Below are 26,298 nucleotides of genomic sequence, written 5' to 3'. Positions count from 1 at the left end.
GAGTGGGAATCAGAATGTGAGTGCAGGGATTAAGGTAGAAGGACAAGGGCATGATGCTAAGAGTTCTGAGTTGATGAGGAAGGACAGGCAGAGGACAGAACATAATTGTAGCCAGTTAAAGGAGTTGAAATGTGTCTATTTCAATGCTAGGAGTATTAGGAACAAGGAGGATGAACTTAGAGCATGGATTAGTACATGGAACTATGATGTTGTGGCCGTTACTGAAACTTGGTTGGAGGAAGGGCAGGATTGGATGATGCAGGTCCCGGGGTTCAGGTTTTTTAAAAGGAATAGGATGGGAGGTCGAAAAGGGGGGGAGTGGCATTGCTGGTCAGGGATAGTATCACAGCTATAGAAAGGGAGGACGCTGCAGAGGGAGTGTCCACGGAGTCAGTCTGGGTGGAAGTCAGAAATAGGAAGGGATCAATCACTGTGCTGGGAGTAGTCTATAGGCCCCCAAATAGCCCTCAGGACATCGAGGAGCAGATAAGCAGACAGATTTTAGAATGGTGCAGGAAATACAGGGTAGTAGCTATGGGTGATTTCAACTTCCTTCATATTGACTGGCACCTCCTGAGTGCAAGGGGGATAGATGGGGCTGAATTTGTCAGGTGTGTTCAAGAAGGATTCCTGACATAGTATGTGGACCGGCCGACCAGAAGAGAGGCTATACTGGATCTAGTTCTGGGTAATGAACCTGGTCAGGTGACAGACCTCTTGGTGGGGGAGTATTTTGGTGAGAGTGACCACAACTCCCTTAGCTTCAGCATAGCTACGGAAAGGGATAAAATCAGACGAAATGGTAAAGTGCTTAACTGGGGAAGGGCTAACTTTGAAGGGATGAGGCAGGAACTAGCGAGAGCAAATTGGAAACAGATGTTCAAAGGAGAAAGCACAGAATTAATGTGGGAGAAGTTCAGGGACCACTTGAGCTGGGTTCAGGATAGGTTTGTCCCACTGAGGCAAGGAAAAAATGGTAGGAAAAGGGAACCGTGGCTGACAAAACATGTGAGGCAACTTGTCAAGAGGAAAAAGGAAGCATATGTTAGATATAAGAAGCAGGAGGGGCTTATGAGAAACATAGGGTAGCCAGGAAGGAGCTAAAGAAAGGACTTAGGAGTGCTCGAAGGGGGCATGAGAAGGCCTTGGCATGTAGGATTAAGGAGAACCCCAAGGTGTTCTATGCGTATGTGAAGAATAGGAGGATGACGAGAATGAAGGTGGGGCCGCTAAAGGATAAAGAGGGCAACATGTGCCTGGAGAAGGAGGAGGTTGGGGAGGTCCTAAATGAATACTTTGCTTCAGTATTCACAAGTGAAAAGGATCTTGATCAGGATGAGGTTGAAGTAGAGCGGGCCTGTGTGCTGGACAATGTAGAGATTAAGGAAGAAAAAGTGCTGGATCTTCTTAAAAACATTAAGATTGATAAATCCCCAGGGCCAGATATGATACACCCCAGGTTGTTGTAGGAATTGAGAGAAGAGATCGCAGAAGCATTAGCTATGATCTTTGAATCCTCTTTGGCTACAGGGGAAGTGCCGGAGGACTAGAGAATGGCAAATGTAGTTCCCTTGTTTAAAAAAGGTAATAGGGAGAAACCTGGAAACTATAGACCAGTGAGTCTTACATTGGTGGTATGCAAACTACTGGAAAGGATTCTTAAGGATAGGATCTACGAGCATTTGGAGAGGTACAGTCTACTCATGGATAGTCAACATGGCTTTGTGAAGGGAAGATCATGCCTCATGAGCCTGATAGAGTTTTTTGAAGAGATAAGAAAAGAAATTGATGAGGGTAGGGCAGTGGATGTGGTCTACATGGACCTTAGCAAAGCATTTGACAAGGTCCCTCATGAGAGACTCATCCAGAAAGTCATGAGGCAAGTGGATAAAGTGGATAAAGAGGGATAAGTGGAACCTTGGCTGTTTGGATAAAAAATTGGCTTAAAGGAAGAAAGCAGAGGGTAGTTGTGGAAGGAAAGTATTCTGCCTGGACGTCGGTGACTAGTGGAGTGCTGCAGGGATCTGTCCTGGGACCCCTGCTATTTGTGATTTTTATAAATGACCTGGATGTAGAGGCGGAAGGTTGGGTGAGTAAGTTTGCAGATGACACGAAGATTGGAGGAGTTGTGGATGGAGCTGTAGGTGGTCAAAGGTTACAAGAGGATATAGACAGGCTGCAGAGTTGGGCAGGAAAATGGCAGATGGAGTTCAATCTGGACAAGTGTGATGTGATGCATTTTGGAAGGACAAACCAGAAGACTGAGTACAGGATTAATGGTCAGTTACTTAAGAGTGTGGATGAACAAAGGGACCTTGGGGCTCAAATCCAAACATCCCTCAAGGTCGCTGCAAAGGTTGATAGGGTAGTTAAGAAGGCCTATGGGATGCTAGGCTTCATTAACAGGGGTATTGAGTTCAAGAGTAGCAACTCTACAAATCTCTGGTGAGACCGCACTTAAGAGTATTGTGTTCAATTCTGGTCACCTCATTATAGGAAGGATGTGGAAGCTATGGAGAGGGTGCAGAGGAGATTTACCAGGATATTGCCTGGTTTAGAGAACAAGTCATATGAAGCAAGGTTAGCAGAGCTGGGACTTTTCTCTTTGGAGTGTAGAAGAATGAGAGGGGACTTGATAGATTTCTACAAGATTATGAGAGGCATAGATAGGGTGGATAGTCAGTACCTGTTTCCCAGAGCACCAATAGCAAACACCAGAGGGCATATGTACAAAATTAAGGGAGGGAAGTTTAGGGGAGACATCAGGGGTAAGTTTTTCACACAGAGGGTTGTGAGTGCCTGGAATGACTTGCCAGGTATAGTGTTGGAGGCTAAAACACTAGGGGTATTTAAGAGCCTCTTGAACAGGCACAATGGATGAAAGAAAAATAGAGGGTTATGGGGTAGTGTGGGATTAGTACTTTTTTTTAAGGATTATATGAGTTGGCACAACATGGAGGGCTGAAGGGCCTGTACTGTGCTGTAGTGTTCTATGGTTCTATGAAGATAAGCTAGCCAATAATATTAAAGGAGGATACCAAAAGATTTTTTAGATATATCAAGAACAAAAGTGAGGCAAAAGTGGATATTGGACTGCTGGAAAATAACGCTGGAAAGGTAGTGATGGGGACAAAGAAATGGCGGATGAACTTTTTTTTTTTAATTAGTTTTTTAATACATTTTCTACATAGCTACAGATTTTTTTAAAAAAACCCCGGATCAAGATGAAGAAAGTTGATACAGTGCAAAAATAAACATACAATAATAATAAATGGCGGATGAACTTAAAAAAAAATAAAAATAATTTACACCAGCCTTTACTGGAGAAGACACAAGCAGTATGCCAGAAATTTGACAGTGTCAGGGGCCAGAACTGGGTGTCATTGCGATTACTATGGATAAGATGATTGGGAAGCTGAAAAGTCTGAAGGTAGATAAGTCACCTGGACCAGATGGACTACGCCTCAGAGTTCTGAAAGAGGTCGCTGAAGAGATCGTGGAGGCATTACTAATGCTAAATTGGAAATGTCACTCCACTCTTTAAGATGGGAGGGTGGCAGAAGAAATGAAATTATAGGCCTGTTATCCTGACTTCAGTGGTTGGATAGATGTTGGATTCTGTTATTAAAAATGAGATTTTGGGGATCTTGGAGGCACATGATAAAATAGGGAAAAGTCAGTATGGGTTTCTCAAAGGGAAATCTTCTTTGACCGGCTGTTGGAATTCTTTGAGGAAATGACAAAGGACAGTTAGCAGATGTTGCTTATTTGGATTTTCATAAGGCCTTTGACAAGGTGCCACACATGAGGCTGCTTAACAAGATAAGAGCAAGAAAAGGTGCTAGCATGCATAGAAGATTGGCTGACTGACAGGAGGCAAAGAGTGGGAATAGACCTCTTACTACCTCTTCTTTCAGTTAGTCCTGATGAAGGGTCTTGGCCCAAAATGTCGACTGTACTTCTTTCTATAGATGGTCCCTGGCCTGCTGCGTTCCACCAGCATTTTGTGTGTGTTGCATAAATCTCTTTCCGTTTGGCTGCTGGTGACTAGTGTAGTGCCACAGGGACCATTGTTGGGATCACTTATTTTCAAGTTACAGATCAATGATTTGGATGAAGGAATTTATGACCATTTTGGCCAAGTTTATGGACGAAATGAAGACTGGTGGCGAGGCAGGCAGTGTTGAGGAAGAAGGACAAACAGATTGGGAGAATGGACAGAGAAGTGGCTGTTGGAATATAGTGTAGGGAAGTGCAAGGCCATGCACTTTGGCAGAAGGAATAAAGGCGTGGACTATTTTCTAAATGGGGAGAAATTTCAATAATCAGTGGTGCAAAGGGACTTGGGTGTCCTCATGCAGGATTCCTCAAAGGTTAACTTGCAGGTTGAGTTTGTGGTAACGACGACATATGCATTGTTAGCATTCATTTTGAGAGGACTGGAATACAAAAGCAAGGATGTAATGCTGAAACTTTATAAGGCATTGGCCAGACCACTCCTGGAATATTATAAGCAGTTTTGGGCCCCTTTTCTAACAAAAGATGTGCTGACTTTGGAGAGGGTCCAGATGAAATTCACAAGAATGATCCCAGAAATGAAAAGGTTAACATATGAGGAGCTTTTGATGGCTCAGAGCCTGTACTCGCTGGAGTTTAGAAGAACGGTGGTGGGGGGGGGGTTCTCATTGAAACCTATTGAATATCAAAAGGCGTGATAGAGTGGATGTAGAGAGAATGTTTCCTATAGGGGGAGTCTAGGGCCAGAGGGCACAGCTTCAGAATAGAGGGGCATCTATTTAGAACAGAGTTTGAACTGCTGCGGCTAAGTTAACAAATTTCATGTCACATGCCAGTGATAATAAACCTGATTCTGATTCTGAGAAAAATTTTCTTTAGGCAGAGGGTGTTAAATCTGTGGAATTCATTGCCACAGACAACTGTGAGGGCCAAGTCATTGGGTATAGAGGCCTCTATCAGGTCACCTCTCATCCTCTGCCACTCCAAGGAGAAAAGGCTGAGTTCACTCAACCTCTTTTCATAAGGCATGCTCCCCAATCCAAGCAACATCCTTGTAAATCTCCTCTGCACCCTTTCTATGGTTTCCACATCGTTCCTGTAGTGAGGCGACCAGAACTGAGCGCAGTACTCCAAGTGGGGTCTGACCAGGGTCCTATATAGCTGCAACATTACTTCTCAGGTCTTGATTTCATGGAAAAAGGCAGACTGAAACTAGACCAGATACAACAAACATGTAACAGCTTCAGGGTTGAAAGAAGGGAATTGAGTGTTAGAAAAGAATTAAGCATATGTGGTAAAAGAAAGTTTTTGAAAAATGGGAAGAAATAGTCTCTGCAGTGGTTAGCCAAGCTGGTGATCTGCCTGTCCTGAGTATGTTATAAGCCTACTTAAGATAACCCGAGAACCCGTCTGAGCCCTATGAACATTACATTGGGATCTATTGCTCCTATGTGGATTTCTTCCTTCTGAAGATGACGAACAACTTTCTTCAATCCCTGTTTGCAAGTACAGAACTCGCAGGAGTACTAAGAATGAACAGTTGGTTGAAGAGGAAGAAAATCCAATTGGCTCTGAAGAGGATGAGGCCCCATATCTCAGGAAGGATGTGTTGTCATTGGAGAGAGTCCAGAGGAAGTTCACAAGGATGATTCCAGGAATGAAAGGGAGTTAACATATGAGGAGCATTTGGCAGTCTTGAGCCTGTACTCTTTGGAATTTAGAAGAATGGCGGTGGTGGGGGGGAATGTCATAGAAACCTACTGAATGTTGAAAGGTCTAGATAGGGTTGATGTGGAGAGGGTGTTTCCTATTGTGGGGGTATCCAGAACTAGCGGGCACAGACTCAAAATTGAGGGGCGACCTTTTAGAACAGGTAAGAAGGAATTTTGTTTTAGCCATGGCGCATTCCGCTGAGATCAAATTGCCAGCGGTCTGTGCGATTTGTTTCTGGCATGCTTGGTGCTGCTAGTTCTAAAATTACTGATGAGGGTCCATATTTTCACCAGGCGGGGTGGAAACCCGCGGCAAGGCTTGTCCGTACTCTCCGCTGGCAATGCGATGCGATTATGTTCTCTTGATTCTGCTGCGTCGGCTGATGGTGTCGCGATGAGACCCTGAATTAGAGGGCGGGTGAGAAAGACAGAAGACAGTTCCCACACAGTACAGACAGCGATCCGCAACCACCACCCGCCGGCACTACCGCTCGGTTCGAATAACAGTTGTTTTGTGAAATGCTTTCGGCTGTGCTCTATGTGGTTTTGCTATTTACATTTCTATTTAAAGAATATAACATACTATATCCTTTATCAAAACCTTTACAATTGTTATCTTAAATAGGCTTGTAACTACTTCGCCATTACAGATTTTTTTAAAAATTAATTTTCATTAAAATTATGTTTGTAAATTCTAGCTGAAGATTTTTATCATTATTTTGATAGGACTTGTTGAATAATTCAGAACTCATTCAGTTCAGACCCAAGTCTCAGTAGTATTTTACTGTGACCTATTCACGGCCTGTTCTTATAATGCAAGTCAATCCATATTTTGCACGTAATTTTGATTAATTTTCCCCATATGTTGCAGGTCAAATACAGAATGCTGCTTTGGTAGCAGGGCACCATTTTGTTTGCTTTGGACTTAGAGCGCATTAAGGTGTGGCTGGGGGTGGGGTCCGACACCAGTGTTCCGCTTTCTCGAAATGGGGATTGTTCGGCGGTGAATGAAGCGAGTCGCGGTCTCCGATGCTTAGATCTGAATGCGGCCACAGATCCAATCCTCGCTAACTGTTAGACAGTTGGCCACCTCTGTTACTGGAACTGGTTTTAATTACATTTTAAGGCAGGTTGATGGCAAAGCAACAGAACGAGCCGGAGCCGCAAACAGCTGGTGGATCAAAAGCAAATTATAACGCACCAAACATTAGTTTCAAAACGGATTTACCTGACTACTTTTTGGCACTAAAATAGACTTAGTAAAAATGTGAGGTCTTTCTGCTTCAAATTTGAACAGTGGTTGGAAATGTCAATTATAAAATGCAAGATGTGAAATTATCGTTATATTTATTGAGATACTGGGCCCAGCAATTCCCCTGATTTAATCCTATCCTAATGACCAATGTCTTTGGACCTAATATCCTAATGTCTTTGGACCGTTGGAGGAAACCAGAGCACTGTGCAAACTCCTTGCAGGCAGCGGTGGGAATTGAACCCCCGTCACCTGTACGGTGAAGCTGTGCTAACTACTACGCTACCGTGTTGGTCATGTTAATTGAAGATATATTTCCCAATCACTTTAATGCAATATTTCTATTCTTATCAACACTCACAAAATGCTGGAGGAACTTGGCAGGTCAGGCAGCATCTATGGAAAAGAGTAAACAGTCGACCTTTCATGCCATGACCTTCTTCAGGACCTGAAGAAAGGTCTCAGCCCAAAATATCTAATGTTTACTCTTTTCCATAGATGCTGCCTGACCTGCCAAGTTCCTCCAGCATTTTGTGAGTGCTGCTCTGGATTTCTGGCATCTTCAGATTGTCTTGTGTTTGTGCTTCTATTCTTAACTTCTGTTTTGGTACCTGATTTGACATCAAACAAACGTATCCTCCTCTTCCCCATTTCACTGCGGGCCATTTTGATTGGTTAGAGAGCAATAGTTGCTTGCCATGTTTGCTGGCCTTCCATTGGTTTATAGATTACAATTTCAGAAAACTTAGAGATCACATGCTCAAATTGCTGATAGGCAAATTTAACTAAAAGTCATGAATGACCCTGGCAAAGTCAATTATGCCCCATATCACAGGAAAAGTCATCCATGCAAGACTGTATTATTTCCTCACTCCAACACCATCATTCAAGTTAATAAAAGAGGTATGTCAGTCTATGTAGCCTCCCAATCCCTCGACTCCCAAGTTGCTCAATAATCTCCCAATATTTCTTTAGGAGTCTCAGCAACTAAGGATCTACAACTCTTCGAATAAACAATTTAAGTTTTGATTCTGTCAATCCTTCTAATTCTTGGAGGCTGTTCAACCCACTTTAACATCATAACAGACTTCTGACTAATTCCATAATACTTTGTCTCATGTCCAACAAACATTTATGAGTAATAGTTACAGCTCATATTTAACCTACCAAATTTATTTGCCACTTATGGAATCAGATTTCAAAATTTTGACTTGCTCTTTGTAGAAATGTTTCTAAACTTCACTTTCAAAAAGCCTGGTTCCAACCTTTTGACCGTACTTCCAGACACTTGGTTTCATGCAGAAATAATTTTCCATTTTCTATCACATCAGTTTCTCTTAATAGCTTGAAGACTGCAGTGCGATCTCCGAAAACTCCAGGGAGCATGGCCTAAGTGACCTTTCCTGATGATTTAGTTCATAGAGCTAACATGCCATTAGAGCTTCAATCCCACCTGTGGTGTTGTACCTTTTCTAAAGTGACGTGCCCAGAATTGCTGTCGTTCTTTCCAGAGCATTGTTGCACTGTATCATGACATCTACCACCTTGTGTTTTAGTCCTTTTTTTTAAAAAAAGATATATTTGCAATTATATTGACTACTTTTGAATTGAATTGACTTTATTTCTTACATCCTTCACATGAGGAGTAAAAATCTTTGTTATGTCTCTGTCTAAATGTGCAATCATAGTAATTTATAATTATTATTTACAATAAATAGAACAATCAATGTAACATAGAAATACACTCAAATCAGAATGAGTTAATTAGTCTGATGACCTGGTGGTAGAAGCTGTCCCGGAGCCTGTTGATCCTGGCTTTTATGCTGCAGTACCATTTCCCAGTTGGTAGCAGCTGGAATATATTGTAGATGGGGTGACTCAGGTCCCCAATGATCCTTCGGGCCCTTTTTTCACACCTGTCTTTGTAAAGGTCCTTAATTATGGGAAGTTCACAACCACAGATGCGCTGAGCTGTCCGCACCACTCTCTGCAGAATCCTGTGATTGAGGGAAGGTACAGTTCCCATAACAGGCAGTGATGGAGTCAGTCAAGATGCTCTCAATTCTGCATTCTCTGTTAAAAGCTGTTCATATGAACTTCTGATTTCAAAGTTCAAAGTAAAAATATTATCGAAGTACACATATGTCATCATATACAACTCTGAGATTCATTTTCTGTGTGGGCATACTCAATAAATTCAATAACCATGATAGAATCAATGAATGACCGCACCAACCAGTGTGCAAGTGATAACAAACTGTAGAAATACAATAAATAAATAGATAGATAGATAGATAAATAAACAAACAATAAATATTGAGAATGTGAGATGAAGAGTCCTTGAGAGTGAGTCCATAAGTTGTGGGAAGAGTTCAATGATGGAGCAAGTGAAATTATCCCCTCTCTTTCAGGGGTAAATGATGGTTGAGAGGTAGCAACTGTTCCTGAACCAGGTGGTTTGAGTCCTGAGGCTCCTGTACCTCCTGCCTGATGACAGCAGTGAGAAGAGAGCGTGACTTGGGTGCTGGGGGGGTCCCTGATGATGGATGCAGCTTTCCTGAGGCAATGCCCTATGTAGGTGTGCTCACCGGTGGGGAGGGCTTGATATCTGATCTGAGGGATTGCTAATCTGTTTGTAGATTACAGTAAATGTAGTCTGCTCTTTTTGGTTTAAAGTAAATGACTTCATATTTACTTTCAAAGGAATCCATTTACAATACTTTTGGTTCAATCTGGTAATATCTCTGAAATTTAATATTTTTTTAATCTAAACTGCTTATAAAGTCACTTATCTCTGTGTCATCAGCACTCTTGAATAAGATAGTTCTGTTATGATATCTAAATTGTTATAAATAAGATGAATAGTTGCAGCCCTGGCAAGGATCATTAGGAACACTACTAATCAAAAACAGCCAAATTGAATTCTTGGCCATTTCCCAACTGCTTGTCTCCAGCTGCTCAACCAAATTACCAAAGGAATAGTCTCCTCAAAATGCTGAATTAGAATGGGAAGGGAAGATATGTCAAGTGGTAGAATCTAACTGCAGATATTGAAATGCAACCCATACTGGTGGGGTGGAAGGTAAGGACCAGGGCTACCCTATCTTTGTTCAGGGACAAGTGAGAGAACAGGTGTGTGAAATATCATCTAGCTGCGGGCTCTGTCAAATATAATAGAAGTTAAATCATGGTTAAGGCAAAAAGAAGACGGGCATCTGTGTGGAAAGTATTCACTCCGCATTCAGGATGAGATAGTAAATTGTTTTAGACATTGGCTTTGTGAGGGAGTGGCCGTAGAGGGTCGCCTCTTTGACTAGAGGACTGTGATTAGTGGTGTGCCACCTGGGTTAGTGCTGGGTCCTTTGTTGTTTGTCAGCAGATGACATCTAGTTTGCAAGTATAGTGGACAGAGAGGAAGGCCATCATGGCTTGTAGAGGGATCTGCATCAGCTGGAAAAATAGGCTGAAAAATGGCAGGTTCAAGGTTTTGCACTTCAGGAGGACCAACCAGTGAATGATAGGGCACTGGGGAGTATGGTAGAACAAAGGGATCTGGGAATACAGGTACATAATTTGTTAAAAGTGGCATCAAAGGTAGATAGGGTCGCAAAGAAACCTTTTGGCACATTATATTGAGTACAGAAGATGGAATGTTATGTTGAGGTTGTATAAGACATTGATGAGGCCTAATTTAGAGTACTGTGTGCAGTTTTGGTCACCTATCTACAGGAAAGATATGAACAAGATTGAAAGAGTACAGAGAAAATTTACAAGGATGTTGCTGGGTCTGGAGAATCTACGTTATAAGGATAGATTGAATAGGTTAGTTTAAAAACGCAAACACGAGGAAATCTGCAGATGCTGAAAATTCAAGCAACACACACAAACTGCTGGTGGAACGCAGGAGGCCAGGCAGCATCTATAGAAAGAAGCACTGTCGACGTTTCGGGCCGAGACCCGAAACATTGACAGTGCTTCTTCCTATAGATGCTGCCTGGCCTGTTGAATAGATTAGGACTGTTTTCTTTAAAACGTAAAAGATTGAGAGGAGATTTTGATAGAGGTATACAAAATTATGAGGGGTATAGATAGGGTAAATGGAAGCAGGATTTTTCCACTGAGGTTGGGTGGGACTACAACTAGAGGTCATGGGTTAAAGGTAAAAGGTGAGAGGTTTAAGAGTATGAGGAGAAACTTTTTCACTCAGAGGATCATGCAAATGTGGAATAAGCTGCCAGCACAAGTGGTGCACGTGAGCACGATTTCAATGTTTAAGATAAGTTTGTATAGGTAAATGGATGATAGTGGTAGGGAGGACTGTGGTCATAGTGCAGATCAATGGGAGTAGGCAGTTTTAAATGGTTTTGGCATGGACTAGATGGGCTGAAGTGCTGTACTTCCCTGTGACTCTATTGCCAAGAATTAAGGAACTGGGAGAATGAAATGGAGCTGAGAAAGTTGTGGAAGTTTGTGGGCAATTCCAGGAAGCAAGGGAAATGTCAGAAACAGACCATAAGACCATAAGGTGGAGGAACAGGATTAGACCATTTAGCCAGTCGAGTCTGCTTTGCCATGTGAGAGCAAGATGGAAATTGTCAGCATAGGTAATCAATTTTTGGATTCTGCTTGAGTGTGGGAAATAAAAGTAACACCAATACAATCATCAATGTAGTGTGTATGGGGGGGGGGTGGTGAATAAAGCTGAACCAAGAGCATTGTGTGTTGTCGTGCTGCCACACAAGTGCACACATCTAATGATAGTTGGAAGCTGTTCAGCGACAGTTTCCTGCTCCAGCTTGGTGGCATAGTGTACCAAATAAAGAGGAGAGATCATAGCTCTTTTCTCGATTCAATTTTGTTCTTTGGGTGTTGGCCCAAATGAGCAGTTGCCTGATTAACCAATGGCCTAATTAATCGAAATCTGCTGTACACATTTTACCTTTATCAAAATTAGTGGGAAGATAGAAGATTGGAAAGTTTTTAAAAACCTACAGAAAGCAATTAAAAGAATCATTAGAGGAGAAAAGATGAAATATGAAAGCAAGCAAGCATGCAATATCAAAGTGGATAGTAAAAGCTTTCTCAAGTATGTAAAAAAAAATTGAAGAGAAATGAGAGTGGATATAGGACTGCTAGAAAATGAGGCTGGAGAAATAATAACTGGGGACAAGGAGATGGCAGATTAACTAAATGAGCATTTTGGCATCAGTTTTCACTGTGGAAGACACTAGCAGTGTGCCAGATGTTGTAGTGTGTGAAGGAAGAGAAGGGAATGTAGTTACTATTACAAGGGCGAAGGTGCTCAAAAAGCTGAAAATCCTAATGGTACATAAATCACCTGGACCAGATGAACTGCACCTTAGAGTTCTGAAAGAGGTAGCAGTAGAGATTGTGAAGGCATTAGCGATGATCTTTTAAGAATCTTTGGACTCTGGCATGATGCCAGAGGACTGGAAAATTGCAAATGGGACTCTTTAAGAAAGGGGGAAGGCAGCAGAAAGGTAATTACAGACCAGTTAGCCTGACCTCAGTGGTTAGAATATTTTGGAGTCAATTGTTAAGGATGAGATTATGGAGTACTTGGTGACACAGGACAAGGTAGGACTAAGTCATCATGGTTTCCTTCAGGGAAAACCTTGCCTGACAAACCTGTTGGAATTCTTTGAGGAGATTACAAGTAGGATAGAAAGAGGGGATGCAGTGGATGATGTATATTTGGACTATCAGAAGGCCTTTGACAAAGTGCCACACATGAGGGTAATTACCAAGTTAAGAGCCCATGGTATTACAGAGAAGTTACTAACATGGTCAGAGCATTGGCTGATTGGTAGGAGGCAACGAGTGGGAATAAAAGGGCCTTTGTCTGGCTGCCAGTGACTAGTGGTGTTCTTCAGGGGTCATTGTTGGAAACGCTTCTTTTTATGCTGTATATCATCCTTGAGATCAATGAGGGCTATGGGTAAGCCTAGTAATTTCTAAGGTAGGGACATGTTCGGCACAACTTTGTGGGCTGAAGGACCTGTATTGTGCTGTAGGTTTTCTATGTTTCTAAGAACTGTTCCATTTATCCATTTTTAACATGTCTTCCAATTCCTTATTTTCATTTACTACATCCCTTGATATCCCAGCCAACATTGAAGGCTTTGTTCAACAGAGCAGGTTATTACCCAATAAATTTCATTACTCTATTTCATTTTAATATTCCTTAATCTCACAATTTATGAGCTTGAGAATGCTCAAGGATACGAGGACCTAAACACCAGAGGTAGCCTATCCTTTCCTGAATCACCTTAAGCCATAGATTTGTGTGCCCATGTACAACAAAGTTATGTCTGAAATAACTTGGCAGATAAAGGATTTGAAAAACTTGTATCAATCTACAAAATGTGGAAAGCGCTCCATAAGTAAGTCTGTTTTGTAAAGATGTGCAAAGAATGGAGATATCACATGAGTAAATAGATTAAAGATTATATAAGAAAATGTAAATGTATAAAAATCTAAATATTTGTTAGACAATCATGTTATGATTTCAGCATTTGGATTTTTCAGTCTCCATATAAAGCAGAGTTTACTGAACTTGAAACAGTTATTGATGTAACAACGAACGAGATTTGCTTTCTAAACTGTGGCAAAAACAGATGTGCTCATTGTGAACTTCTTGCACTAAAAAGACTTCAGAGAAATTGTACAGTGGTGACCCAGTAGGCAGGTCATTGTTTGCACTGATTTAGTGAATGCTTCAGGAAAGCAAGTTCCTCAAATGGAAGTTAATTCGGGCCTTTGTGCAGATGAAATGGTTTCAAGTAATAGTACTTGAAAGTGAATTAACAGAGCATATAATTCTGTTGTCTGAAGTAGATGCTTGGGTTTGATACAAGTTGTCACAGTGCAGCAGAAACCATTACCGTACGTACCATAACATTTGCAGTGTTATTTCAGACAATTTTGTTGTGCGTGGGCACACGATTCTACGGCTTAAGCGATCCAGCAATGGATAGGTTACCTCTGGCATTCAGGTTCTCGTATAAGAGATAGGTTTCCATTCTAGTCTATCAATAGGATTCCAGTATTCTGTTAGGAAGATGGAAAATTAAATGCAGCATTTTCAAAAATTATCACTCTTGTTATTTTAGGGCCATTCTTATTTGATCAGTATAGGTAAACTATTGACAAGAAGGCAAAGAGGCTGAAAAGATTTTGAGAACTGTTTAGTTTAGGAAGTTATTGCTGCCAGTTTTTCTACTCTGCTAATGGCCTTTTGTTTTTAAGCATCAAATATGTCTCATCAGTCTGGCCTTTCAATGGTCTGGTAACATCAGCAGATAGAATATCTTCTGGTAACATTCTGCAAATTACTGTTGGGGACAGTTAACATTAAGATCTGGTTAGCATTACTGATGATAAAATTCAATATGTATCCAGCATGCTCCAATATTAAATTCTTCAGAAGTGAAGGTTCTGATTATATTCAAATTAAATTAAGATGGTGCTACTGAACGTGTGCTAAGAAATCCGACTAAAAACATAACTAAAGATCTCTCTTCTGAGGTAATTTGTGTTAAATTATCGCCACATTATAGGGTCGAGTGATGGTGAGGCGAGTTCAGGGGATGAGCTGAGATGGTGTGATGCAGAAGGAGTTCCAATGCCTGTACAGCTGGTCTGGAAATGAGACTGAATCACTCGGGGTGCTGAAAGGAGAAGTTGCCTGTACAATTGGCCTAGGTGCGAGGTTGGATTGCTCTAGGTGCTGAGCGGATTTGAAGAGCTCGAGAGCAGCTGTGGGCATGATCTAGGCCTGGAGCTTTTCACAGCAGCAGCCTAAGGTAAGATTCACTGTTTAGACGATTTAAACATCGACCCAGATAGATTGAAAAGACCCAGTCAGGACAAGACCCAATTTCGTACATTCTCTGCAATGGTCAACTCCATAGTGCTGAGGCTATGAAGACTGGCTCAGCTGCTGTGTTCCATGCCTGCTAATTTGATGAACTGATAAACAAGGCTTTGGGCCTACTCCCGGCTAATCCAGGGTTCAGATCTGAGGACGCAGTTTTGGTTCAGAATGCTGTTTGCTTCAATTGTCTGCATGATTTATATTTTTCTCTCTCTTTCTCTTGCGCATTGAGTGTTAATAATTTTTTTTTCTTAAATTGGGTTCTTTCAAGTTTCTTACTTTGTGGCTACCTGTAAGCAAGCAAATCTCAAGGTTGCATAAATTATACATTCTTTGATAATAAACATACTTGAAATTAAGAGAGCTACAAGTAAAATCACAAACGTTCCCATCACACTGTTCAAGAGAAGGCCACAATATTTCCCTTTTCTCACAATATTCCTAACCATTATAATCCTTAGTGGTTGCTGCTTCATTGCTACCTTCCACAAGCTGATTTATGAAGCGCCCATCCTTCGCTAGATTCGAGATTATTTAATGTCATTTCCTTTACACAACTGTAAGGAGAATGAAATAATCATTACTCTAGAATGATGTAGTACAAAAAACCCCACAGAAAATAAAGAACGTAATAATAATAATAATAAAAACACAATAAACATAATTACATAAGATAGCTTCAGGATTCATTGTATGTCCATAAATTGATAGTTTGATAGATTGACTAGGCTATTTAATTGTTGCTGGTCCTCATAATTCCAACCCATCCCTAATTCTATTGCAATTACAAACACACTATAAGGTAAGCATTGTGAGAATCAGAGAATTAGCTAACTTTAACAATTATGGTCCAAGGTCAGTCATGTGGACTGCAGATACATATATTATTTGCTTAACTTTTAGTTTCAAAACACTGATTTTGACCACAACATCAACACATTTGGAAAGTCTCATGTTCAGAATTAACCAAAATTCTTGATTTGTGTTGTATGGTGAACTTACTCCAATAGGCAAGAGAGGACTGCTTGGTTATGATGACTTCCTCAGAGACCCCTGGTTAAGTGAAACAGTATGGATTAGAAAATAGCCTGGAACTGTGAATGATGCTCCAGTACAGCAGAACACTAGTAAAGGATGAACACATTTTTCCAGAGTTAGTAATACCCCGTTTAATAAATGATAGTATTTAGCTTCTATTTGCTTAAAAAACTGGCCACCCTAATATAGGAAAGGCATTGTCAAGCTACAGAAGGTGCAGAAGAGATTTACAACACTGCTGCCTGGACTAGAGAGAGAGCTTGCCCCTGCTGGACTTTTAGTTCTTGGAGTGGAGAAGAATGAAGGGAGACCTTATAGAAATTTATAAAATCAGAGAGACATGGATAAGATGGATAGTCATAGAATTTTCCCCAGAGTTAGGGAGTCCAGGACTAGATACATGATAAGAGGGGAGAGATTTAAAGAGACTGTGAGTTAACAACTTTACCCACAGGGTATTGAGTACCTGGAATGAGCTACCAGAGGAACTGGTCAGGGTAAGTACATTGGAGGGGTACATGAAGGGAAGTGGCTTGGAGGGTTATGGGCTGGATGTGGGCATCTGGAAATATCAAGGAGGACACTGCGATCAAATATGGGCAAGTGGGACCAAGGGGCCTCCTTCTGTGCTCTGTTTCTCTCAGACAAACATATGGCCATATATGGAACAAGTTATTCTGCTCTGCCATTGCAGTAAATGAAAAGCATCCTTAAATATAACATGCAATAAGCACGAGGACAACCAGATTCATAGTTCCCAAAGCAAAGGTCAAAACTACCATGCAATAAGATTTATTTTCCCCCTTTTACAAACAGTGGTATGCAAAGGTTTGGGCACTCCGGTCAAAATTTCTGTTACTGTGAATAGCTAAGTGAGTAAAAGATGACCTGATTTCCAAAAGGCATAAAGTTAAAGTAGACACATTTCTTTAATATTTTAAGCAAGATTACTTTTTTATTTCCATCTTTTACAGTTTCAAAATGCCAAAAAAGGAAAAGAGCCTGAAGCAAAGGTTTGGGAACCCTGCATGGTCAGTACTTAGTAACACCCCTTTTGGCAAGTATCACAGATTGTAAACACTTTTTGTAGCCAGCTAAGAGTCTTTCAGTTCTTGTTTGGGGGATTTTCACCTATTCTTCCTTGCAAAAAACTTCTAGTTCTGTGAGATTCTTGGGCCGTCTTGCATGCACTGCTCTTTTGAGGTCTATCCACCAATTTTCAATGATGTTTAGGTCGGGGGACTATGAGGGCCATGGCAAAACCTTCAGCTTGCGCCTCTTGAGGTAGTCCAATGTGGATTTTGAGGTGTGTTTAGGATCATTATCCTGTTGTAGAAGCCATCCTCTTTTCATCTTCAGCGCTTTTACAGACAGTGTGATGTTTCCTTCCAGAATTTGCTGGTATTTAGTTGAATTCATTCTTCCCTCTACCAGTGAAATATTCCCCATGCCACTGGCTGCAACACAAGCCCAAAGCATGATCAATCCACCACCGTGCTTAGCAGTTGGAGAGGTGTTCTTTTCATGAGATTCTGCACCCTTTTTTCTCCAAACATACAAACATACCTTTGCTCATTGCAGCCAGAAAGTTCTATTTTAACTTCATCAGTCCACAGGACTTGTTTCCAAAATGCATTAGGCTTGTTTAGATGTTCCTCTGCAAACTTCTGATGCTGAATTTTGTGGTGAAGATGCAGGAAAGGTTTTTTTCTGATGACTCTTCCATGGGTCATATTTGTGCAGGTGTCGCTGCACAGTAGAACAGTGCACCACCACTCCAGAGTCTGCCAAATCTTCTTGAAGGTCTTTTGCAGTCAAACGGGGGTTTTGATTTGCCTCTCTAGCAATCCTACAAGCAGTTCTCTCGGAAAGTTTGCTTGGTCTTCCAGACCTCAATTTGACCTCCACCGTTCCTATTAACTGCCATTTCTTAATTACATTATAAACTGAGGAAATGGCTTCCAGAAAATGCTTTGCTATCTTCTTATAGCCTTCTCCTGCTTTGTGGGCATCAAATACTTTAATTTTCAGAGTGCTAGGCAGCTGCTTAGAGGAGCCCTTGGCTGCTGATTGTTGGGACAAGGTTTGAGGAGTCAGGGCTTTGAAATTTGCATCACCTGGCCTTTCCTAACAATGACTGTGAACAAGCCATAGCCCTAACAAGCTAATGAAGGTCTGAGACCTTGGTAAAAGTTATCTGAGAGCTCAAATCTCTTGGCGTGCCCAAACTTTTGCATGGTGCTCCTTTCCTTTTTTCACTCTAAAATTGTACAAAACAAAAATAATACACTTACCTTGCTTAAAATGTTGAAAAGAATGTTTCATCTTTAACTTTATGACTTTGGGAGATCAGTTCATCTTCTACTCACTTAACCACAGCAACAGAAATTTTGACCAGGGGTGCCCAAACTTTTGCATGCCACTGTACATTCTCACTTCTCAGCTTCACTTACGAGGCAAGAAAGTAACCTGATAGCACTTTGTGACCAATAGTCCTCCGTAAGTCCACACTGGGGACATTCATCAAGCCAGGATCCATCTCCTATTTCAACATCTTCACAAAGCAGAACAGAGGACGTCAGGTGTCCATTGCTCAAGAGAACAGCTTACTTTTCCATGCAGTGAGCAGCAGCTTCACACAAATCTCTCCTTTTAGAGCAGAAGTTCCCAACCTTTTTGATGCCATGGACCTTTACTATTAACTGAGGAGTCTGTTGTCCCCAGGTTGGGAACTCCTGCTCTAAGGGGATTATTATTACTGACTAATTATTCTCGGTACAGAGGTATCTATAAGATCTCAATAAAATTTAATCTTCTTGTGTTAAAATGAGAATGAGGCTCTTGGACTAGGAATGTCCATTACTGTTTTTTTTTGTTTCCAGATGCATAGGTTTTGAGCAGCAGAGGTTCAAAGGTGAGGGAAGGGTGAATATCAATGATGGAACATCTAGGGACAAGTTGCAGTCACTTTGACCTCTCCACATTATGAGTACCCTTGTTTCTCATATAGCCAAAGCCAACTTTGAGAGTGAGAGAGAGAGATAAATGCAGTTAGTAGAAACCATAAGACATAGATGCAAAATGAGGCCATTTGGGCCAAATAGCTGATTTATTATCCCTCTCAGTCCCATTCTCCTGCCTTATCCCGTTAACTTTTGATGCCTTGACCTGTCAAGAACCTATCAAACGCTAAGTCAATGTACTCAATGACTCGGCCTCCACAGCCGTCTGTGGAAATGAATTCCGTAGATTCACCACCCTCTGGCTAAAGAAATTCTTCTTTATCTCTGTTCTAAGTGGATGTCCCTCTATACTGAGGTTGTGTTCTCTGGTCCTAGACTCCATAACTATAGGAAATATCCTCTCCACATCCACTCTGTCTAGGCCTTTCAATATTCGATACATTTGAATGAGATCCCCCTTCATTCTTCAAAGTTTCAGTGAATCAAATAAATGGCCAGAGCCATCAAACGCAGATCATAAGTGAACTCAGAATCATTCTCATGAACCTCCTCTGAACCCTCTCCAATGCCAGCGCATTTCCTAGATCATCATTATGTGCAGTGATAGGGAACTCTATAGTTAGGGGGTCAGACAGGCAATTCTGTGGATGCAGGAAAGAAATGCGGATGGTAGTTTGCCTCCCAGGGCCAGGGTCCGGGATGTTTCTGATCGCATCCACGATATCCTGAAGTGGGAAGGAGAACAGCCAGAGGTCGTGGTATATAATGGTACCAACGACATAGGTAGGAAAAGGGAGGGGGTCCTGAAACAGACTACAGTGAGTTAGGAAGGAAGTTGAGAAGCAGGACCGCAAAGGTAGTAATCTCAGGATTACAGCCTGTGCCGTGTGACAGTGATAGAATGAGATGGAGGATAAATACATGGTTGAGGGATTGGAGCAGGGGGTGGATCATTGGGACCTCTTTTGGGGCAGGTGTAACCTGTAAAAAAATGATGGGTTACACTTGAATCCGAGGGGGACCAATATCCTGGCGGGGAGGTTTGCTAAGGCTATTGGGGAGAGTTTAAACTAGAATTGTTGGGGGGTGGGAACCGAACTGAAGTGACAGAGGAAAGGGAGGTTGGCTTACAAATAGAGAAAGCTTGGAGACAGTGCGAGAGGGAGAATAGGCAGGTGATAGAGAAAGGACGCACTCAGACCGATGGTTTGAGATGTGTCTATTTTAATACGAGGAGTATTATGAACAAAGCAGATGAGCTTAGAGCGTGGATCAGTACTTGGAGCTATGATGTTGTGTCCATTGCAGAGATTTGGATGGTGCAGGGGCAGAAATGGCTACTTCAAGTGCCGGGCTTTAGATGTTTCAGAACAGACAGGGAGGGAGGCAAAAGAGGTGGGGGCATGGCACTGTTAATCAGGGATAGTGTCACGGCTACAGAAAAGGAGGAAGTCACGAAGGGATTGTCTACTGAGTCTCTGTGGGTGGAAGTTAGGAACAGGGAGGGGTCAATAAGTCTACTGGGTGTTTTTTTATAGACCACCCAATAGTAACAGGGACATCGAGGAGCAGATAGGGAGACAGATTCTGCAAAGGTATAATAATAACAGAGTTGTTTTGGTGGGAGATTTTAATTTCCCAAATATTGATTGGCATCTCCCTAGAGTGAGGGGTGGAGTTTGTTAGGTGTATTCAGGAAGGTTTCTTGACACAATATGTAGATAAGCCTACAAGAGGAGAGGCTGTACTTGATCTGGTATTGGGAAATGAACCTGGTCAGGTGTCAGGTCTCTCAGTGGGAGAGCATTTTGGAGATAGTGATCACAATGCTATCTCCTTCACCATAGCATTGGAGAGTGATAGGAACAGACAAGTTCAGGAAACTTTTAATTGGAGTAAAGGGAAATATGAGGCTATCAGGCAGGAACTTGGAAGCATAAATTGGAAACAGATGTTCTCAGGGAAAAGTTCGGAAGAAATGTTACAAATATTCAGGGGATATTTGTGTGGGGTTCTAGATATGTTCCAATGAGACCGGGAAAGGATGGTAGGGTACAGGAACTGTGGTGTACAAAGGCTGTTGTAAATCTAATCAAGAAGAAAAGAAGAGCTTACAAAAGGTTCAAAAAACTAGGTAATGATAGAGAGCTAGAAGATTATAAGACTCACAGGAAGGAGCTTAAGAATGAAATTAGGAGAGTCAGAAGGGGCCATGAGAAGGCCTTGGTGGACAAGATTAAGAAAAATCCCAAGGCATTCTACAAGCATGTGAAGTGCAAGAGGATAAGATCTGAGAGAATAAGACCAATCAAGTGTGACATTGGAATAGTGTGTATGGAACTGGAGGAAATAGCAGAGGTACTTAATGAATACTTTGCTTCAAGTATTCACTATGGAAAAGGATCTTGGTGATTGTAGGGATGACTTGCAGTGGACTGAAATGCTTAAGCATGTAGATATTAAGGAAGAGGATGTGCTGGAGCTTTTGGAAAGCATCAAGTTGGATAAGTCACTGGGACTGGACGGGATGAACCCCAGGCTACTGTAGGAAACAAAAGAGGAGATTGCTGAGCCTCTGGCGATGATCTTTGCATCATCAATGAGGATGGGAGAGGTTCCGGAGGATTGGAGGGTGGCGGATGTTGTTCCCTTATTCAAGAAAGTGAGTAGAGATAGCCCAGGAAATTATAGACCAGTGATTCTTACTTCAGTGGTTGGTAAGTTGATGGAGAAGATCCAGAGAGGCAGGATTTATGAACCTTTGGAGAGGCATAATATGATTAGGAACAGTCAGCATGACTTTGTCAAAGGCAGGTCGTGCCTTACAAGCCTGATTGAATTTTGTGAGGTTGTGACTAAACACATTGATGAAGGTTGAGCCGTAGATGATGTGAATTTCAGCAAGGCATTTGATAAGGTACCCCATGAGATGCTAACTGAGAAAGTAAGGAGGCGTAAGATCCAAGGGGACATTGCTTTGTGGGTCCAGAAATGGCTTGCCCATAGAAGGCAAAGAGTGGTTGTAGATGGGTCATGTTCTGCATGAAGGTCGGTGACCAGTGGTGTGCTTCGGGGATCTGTTCTGGGACCCCCTACTCTTCGTGATTTTTATAAATGACCTGTATGAGGAAATGGAGGTATGGGTTAGTAAATTTGCTATTGACACAAAAGTTGGGGGTGTTGCAGATAGTGTAGAGGTCTCTCAGAAGTTACAGCGGGACATTGATAGGAGGCAAAACAGGGCTGAGAAGTGGCAGATGGAGTTCAACCCGAGGTGGTTCATTTTGGTAGGTCAAATATGATGGCAGAATATAGTATTAATGGTGAGACTCTTGGCAATGTGGAGGATCAGAGGGATCTTGGGGTCCAAGTCCATAGGACACCCAAAGCATATGGTGCATTGGCCTTCATCAACCATTGAAATGAGTTTAAGAGCCGAGAGGTAATGTTGCAGCTATGTAGATATGATGAGACCCCACTTGGAGTATTATGCTCAGTTCTGGTCGCCTCACTACAGGAAGGACTTGGAAACCATAGAAAGGGTCCAGAGGAGATTTACAAGGCTGTTGCCTGGATTGGGGAGCATGCTTTATGAGAATAGGTTAAGTGAACTCAGCCTTTTCACCTTGGAGCAACAGTGGAAGAGAGGTGACCTGAGAGAGGTGTACAAGATAAGGACAGTGATTGATCGTGTGGATAGTCGGAGGCTTTTTCCCAGGGCTAAAATGGCTAGCATGAGAGGGCATAGTTTTAAGGTGCTTGGAAGTGGGTACAGAGGAGATGTCAGGGGTGTTTTTTTTACACAGAGAGTGGTGAGTGCGTGGAATGGGCTGCTGGCGGCAATGGTGGAGGCAGAAACGATAGGGTTTTTTAAGACACTGCTGAATAGGTACATGGAGCATAGAAAAATAGAGGGCTATGGGTAGGCCTAGGTAGTTCTAAGATAAGGACATGTTCGGCACAGCTTTCTGGGTATTGTGCTGTAGGTTTTCTGTTTCTAAAACTGCTCACAATACCCCTAGTGTGGCCTGGCCAATGCCTTATCCCCTTTGGCCTTATTGAGGCCAATTCCCTCAGCATTACATCCTTGCTTTTCTACTCTAGTCCTCTCAAAATGAATGCTAGTATTGCATTTGCCTTCTTTACCACCGACTTAACCTATGAGTTAACCTTGAGGGAATCCTGCATGAGGAATCCCAAGTCCCTTTGCACCTCTGATTTTACAATTTTCTCCTCATTTAGAAAATAGTCTATGCCTTTATTCCTTCTACTATAGTGCAAGACTGTACACTTCCCCACTCTATATTCCATCTGCCATCTCTTTGCCCATTCTCCCAATTTCTCTTAAGTTCTTCTGCAGACTCCATTTCCTCAGCACTACTAGGCCCTCCACCCTATCTTTGTATCATCTGCAAACTTGGTGACAAGCCACCAATTCCATCATGCAAATCAAAGACACATAACGTGATAAGAAGCAGTCCCACCACAGACCCCTACAGAACCCCACTAGGGTAGGATAAATGAAATGGATTGCATTTTCACAACAAAACTTCCATAATAAATTTAGAACCACCAATTCAAAGAATAATCTTTGCATTTCTTTAATTTGCAAGACACTCCCAAATTTATATAGATGTACCATGGAGAGCATTCTAACTGGCTGCATCGTCATCTAGTATGGGGGAGGGCTACAGCACAGAATCAAAATAAGCTACAGAAAGCTGTAAACTTAGTTATCTCCAGCATGGGTACTAGCCTCTATGGTATCCAGGACATCTTCAAGGAGCGATGCCACAAAAAGGACTCCCTCCACCAAGGTCATGCCTTGTTCCCATTGCCACCATTGGGAAGGAGGTACAGAAACCTGAAGGCACACACTCAATGATTTAGGAACAGCTTCTTCCCCTCTGCCATCCGATTTCTGAATGGACATTGAACCTATGAACACTGCCTCATTACTTTTTTATTTTTATTTTTGCACTAATTATTTCACTATTTAGTGTGTGTGTTTGTGTGTGTGTGTGTATATATATATATATATATATATATATATATATATATATAGTTACTGTAAGTCACAGTTTTTTCTTTTATGTATTGCACTTCATTGCTGCTGGAAAGACAACAAATTTCATGACATTATGCCAGTGATGCTGGCTATTGTGAAATTTCTATCGTGAGAGAGATTGTAGAGGATGACATTCCCAGACTTTGGATTCCTGGATTCCAGAATAGAGTAGCTAACATCAAAACCATCAATGGAACGTAAGATAACCTTGGTTCATTTAAAAGGCTGAAATTTTAGAAAAATTGGTATTCCTTCTGGACCCAAACTGTATTGGTATAGTACCAGGATATTATGGTATAGACAGACACGGAATTCAATAGAAAATAGGCACAGATTTTCCATAGGAACTTTTTCAATGTAATAGTGCACCCAAGGATGTGAGAATGATGAATTTTATCCCAACTATTTGGGAAAATATTGAATAAATATTGTGGTCCTACAGGTGGGTAGATTACCAGTAGCCAGATTGCATAGGATGACAAAGTACATCTTTGAAAAGGCTCATTACAAGCATTGGAATGAATGGGATACTGACTGATTCAATCTTTCTGCCACATCAGAGATAAGCACTGGCACAAACAGGGCTGCTTTCGAGACACAGCCCAGGCAGCTGAAGGAGACAGGAACAGGATCTGAGGCAGGAGGTTAAGGCGAAGAGAAGAAGGTTAAAATGGAACAGGAGTCTACCTTGCAAGTATGCTGCCTTTTGTTCCTGTAAAAAATAACTTTTACAAATAAAATGCTACCTGACAGGAACCACTTTGTATGTATTTCTTGGCATAAATTTTCAGCTTCTTTTAACAACAACAAAATAAAATTTAATTTATATTGCAACTGGAAGGTAAAACTATTAACTAAAGTACCAGTTCTGACCACAACCATAAAACATATAGCAGAATTAGGCCATTCAGCCCATTGAGTTTGCTCTGCCATTCTATCATGGCTGATTTATTTTCCCTCTCAATCCCATTCTCCTGCCTTTTCCCCATAACCTGTGATGCCCTGACTAATCAACATCTACTTTAAATATACCCAATGACGAGCTCCACAGCCATCCATGGCAATGAATTCCACAGATTGATCACCCTGTGACTAAATAAATTCCTCATCTCTGTCTGCAGGGGCATTCTTGTATTATGAGTCCTATCGACTCCCCAACTACAAGAAGCATCCTCTGCACACCATGCTATATAGGCCTTCCAGTATTCTGTAGGTTTCAATGAGATTCTCCCTCATTCTTCTAATCTCCAGCAAGTACAGGCCCAGAGCCATCAAACGCTCCTCATACTCTTTGATACTGACTAGGAAATCCATATATGTAACCATGAAACCAGGCTGTAGTGATGTAACAATGCTCTTTTAAAATGGCTCCCAATTTTAGCTATCTAAATCATAGGGATTTGGGTATTATTGGCAAGGACATAATTTACTGCCCGCTCCCAATCACCTTAACAAGTGCAATACATTTGAGCATTAAATTGTGTGGGTTAGCCAGTCACTTTGGAGGCCATTTAAAAGTTAAATTAAAAGAAGCAATATCAGAAGTGGTCAAAGATAATATAATCATCATCGATATGTGCGGTGTCGTATGACATGGGTAATCATGGTCTTATCCATGACCATGATTTTTCTTGGCAAATTTTTCTACAGAAGTGGTTTGCCTTTGCCTTCTTCTGGACAGTGTCTTTACAAGACGGTGACCCCAGCCATCACCAATACTCCTCAGAGATTGTCTGCCTGGCATCAGTGGTTGCATAACCGGGACTTGTGATATGCACCAGCTGCTCATATGACCATCCACCACCGGCTCCCATGGTTTCACGTGACCCTGATCAGGGAGCTAAGCAGGTGCTACACCTCGCCCAAAGGTGACCTGCAGGCTAACGGAGGGAAGGAGCGCCTTATATCTCCTTTGATAGAGATGTATCTCCACTCCACCACCCATCTGATAATATACTTGATGAAATTACAAATGTGAAGTTAATTCTTCACTAATGAAGACCAATACACTGGACCTCCCATCTTTATGAGCTTTCTGCAGAGCAGAAGCAAATTGTGAACTATATTTCTGTTTTAAATTGCTATGAAAAAATCCAATGGAACATGTACTACACAATAAGCTTAACCTGGTCATGGCCAGAACAAAACCTCTAATGAAAGGGCGAATTATTCCAAAAACCTCACACACTTGGCTGTAAAACAAGGCCCAAGCTTTGACAATACCTTATTTCAAGACTTTGCCTCACTATTCAAATGGATGAACAGAGTTTCACACTGATAAACATGAGATAAACTACTCTTGCAATAGTGGCAAAAATCCCTCTAAGGCAGGGGTTCCAACCTTTTTATAC

The 26,298-nt window shown here is 41.6% G+C and overlaps 1 long non-coding RNA gene across 1 annotated transcript; it reads left to right on the top strand.

The window, feature by feature from the left end:
• The first annotated feature begins 5,690 nt into the window (after positions 1 to 5,690).
• Positions 5,691 to 24,689, top strand: LOC140738975 (uncharacterized). Its single transcript, XR_012101500.1, has 3 exons — positions 5,691 to 5,890; positions 14,562 to 14,807; positions 24,508 to 24,689. It is a non-coding gene; the product is annotated as an uncharacterized lncRNA (long non-coding RNA).
• The last annotated feature ends 1,609 nt before the right edge of the window (positions 24,690 to 26,298 follow it).

This window comes from Hemitrygon akajei, chromosome 14 (genome assembly GCF_048418815.1).
Source record: "Hemitrygon akajei chromosome 14, sHemAka1.3, whole genome shotgun sequence".
NCBI lineage: Eukaryota > Metazoa > Chordata > Chondrichthyes > Myliobatiformes > Dasyatidae > Hemitrygon > Hemitrygon akajei.
This window is presented reverse-complemented; position numbering and strand designations above follow the sequence as displayed.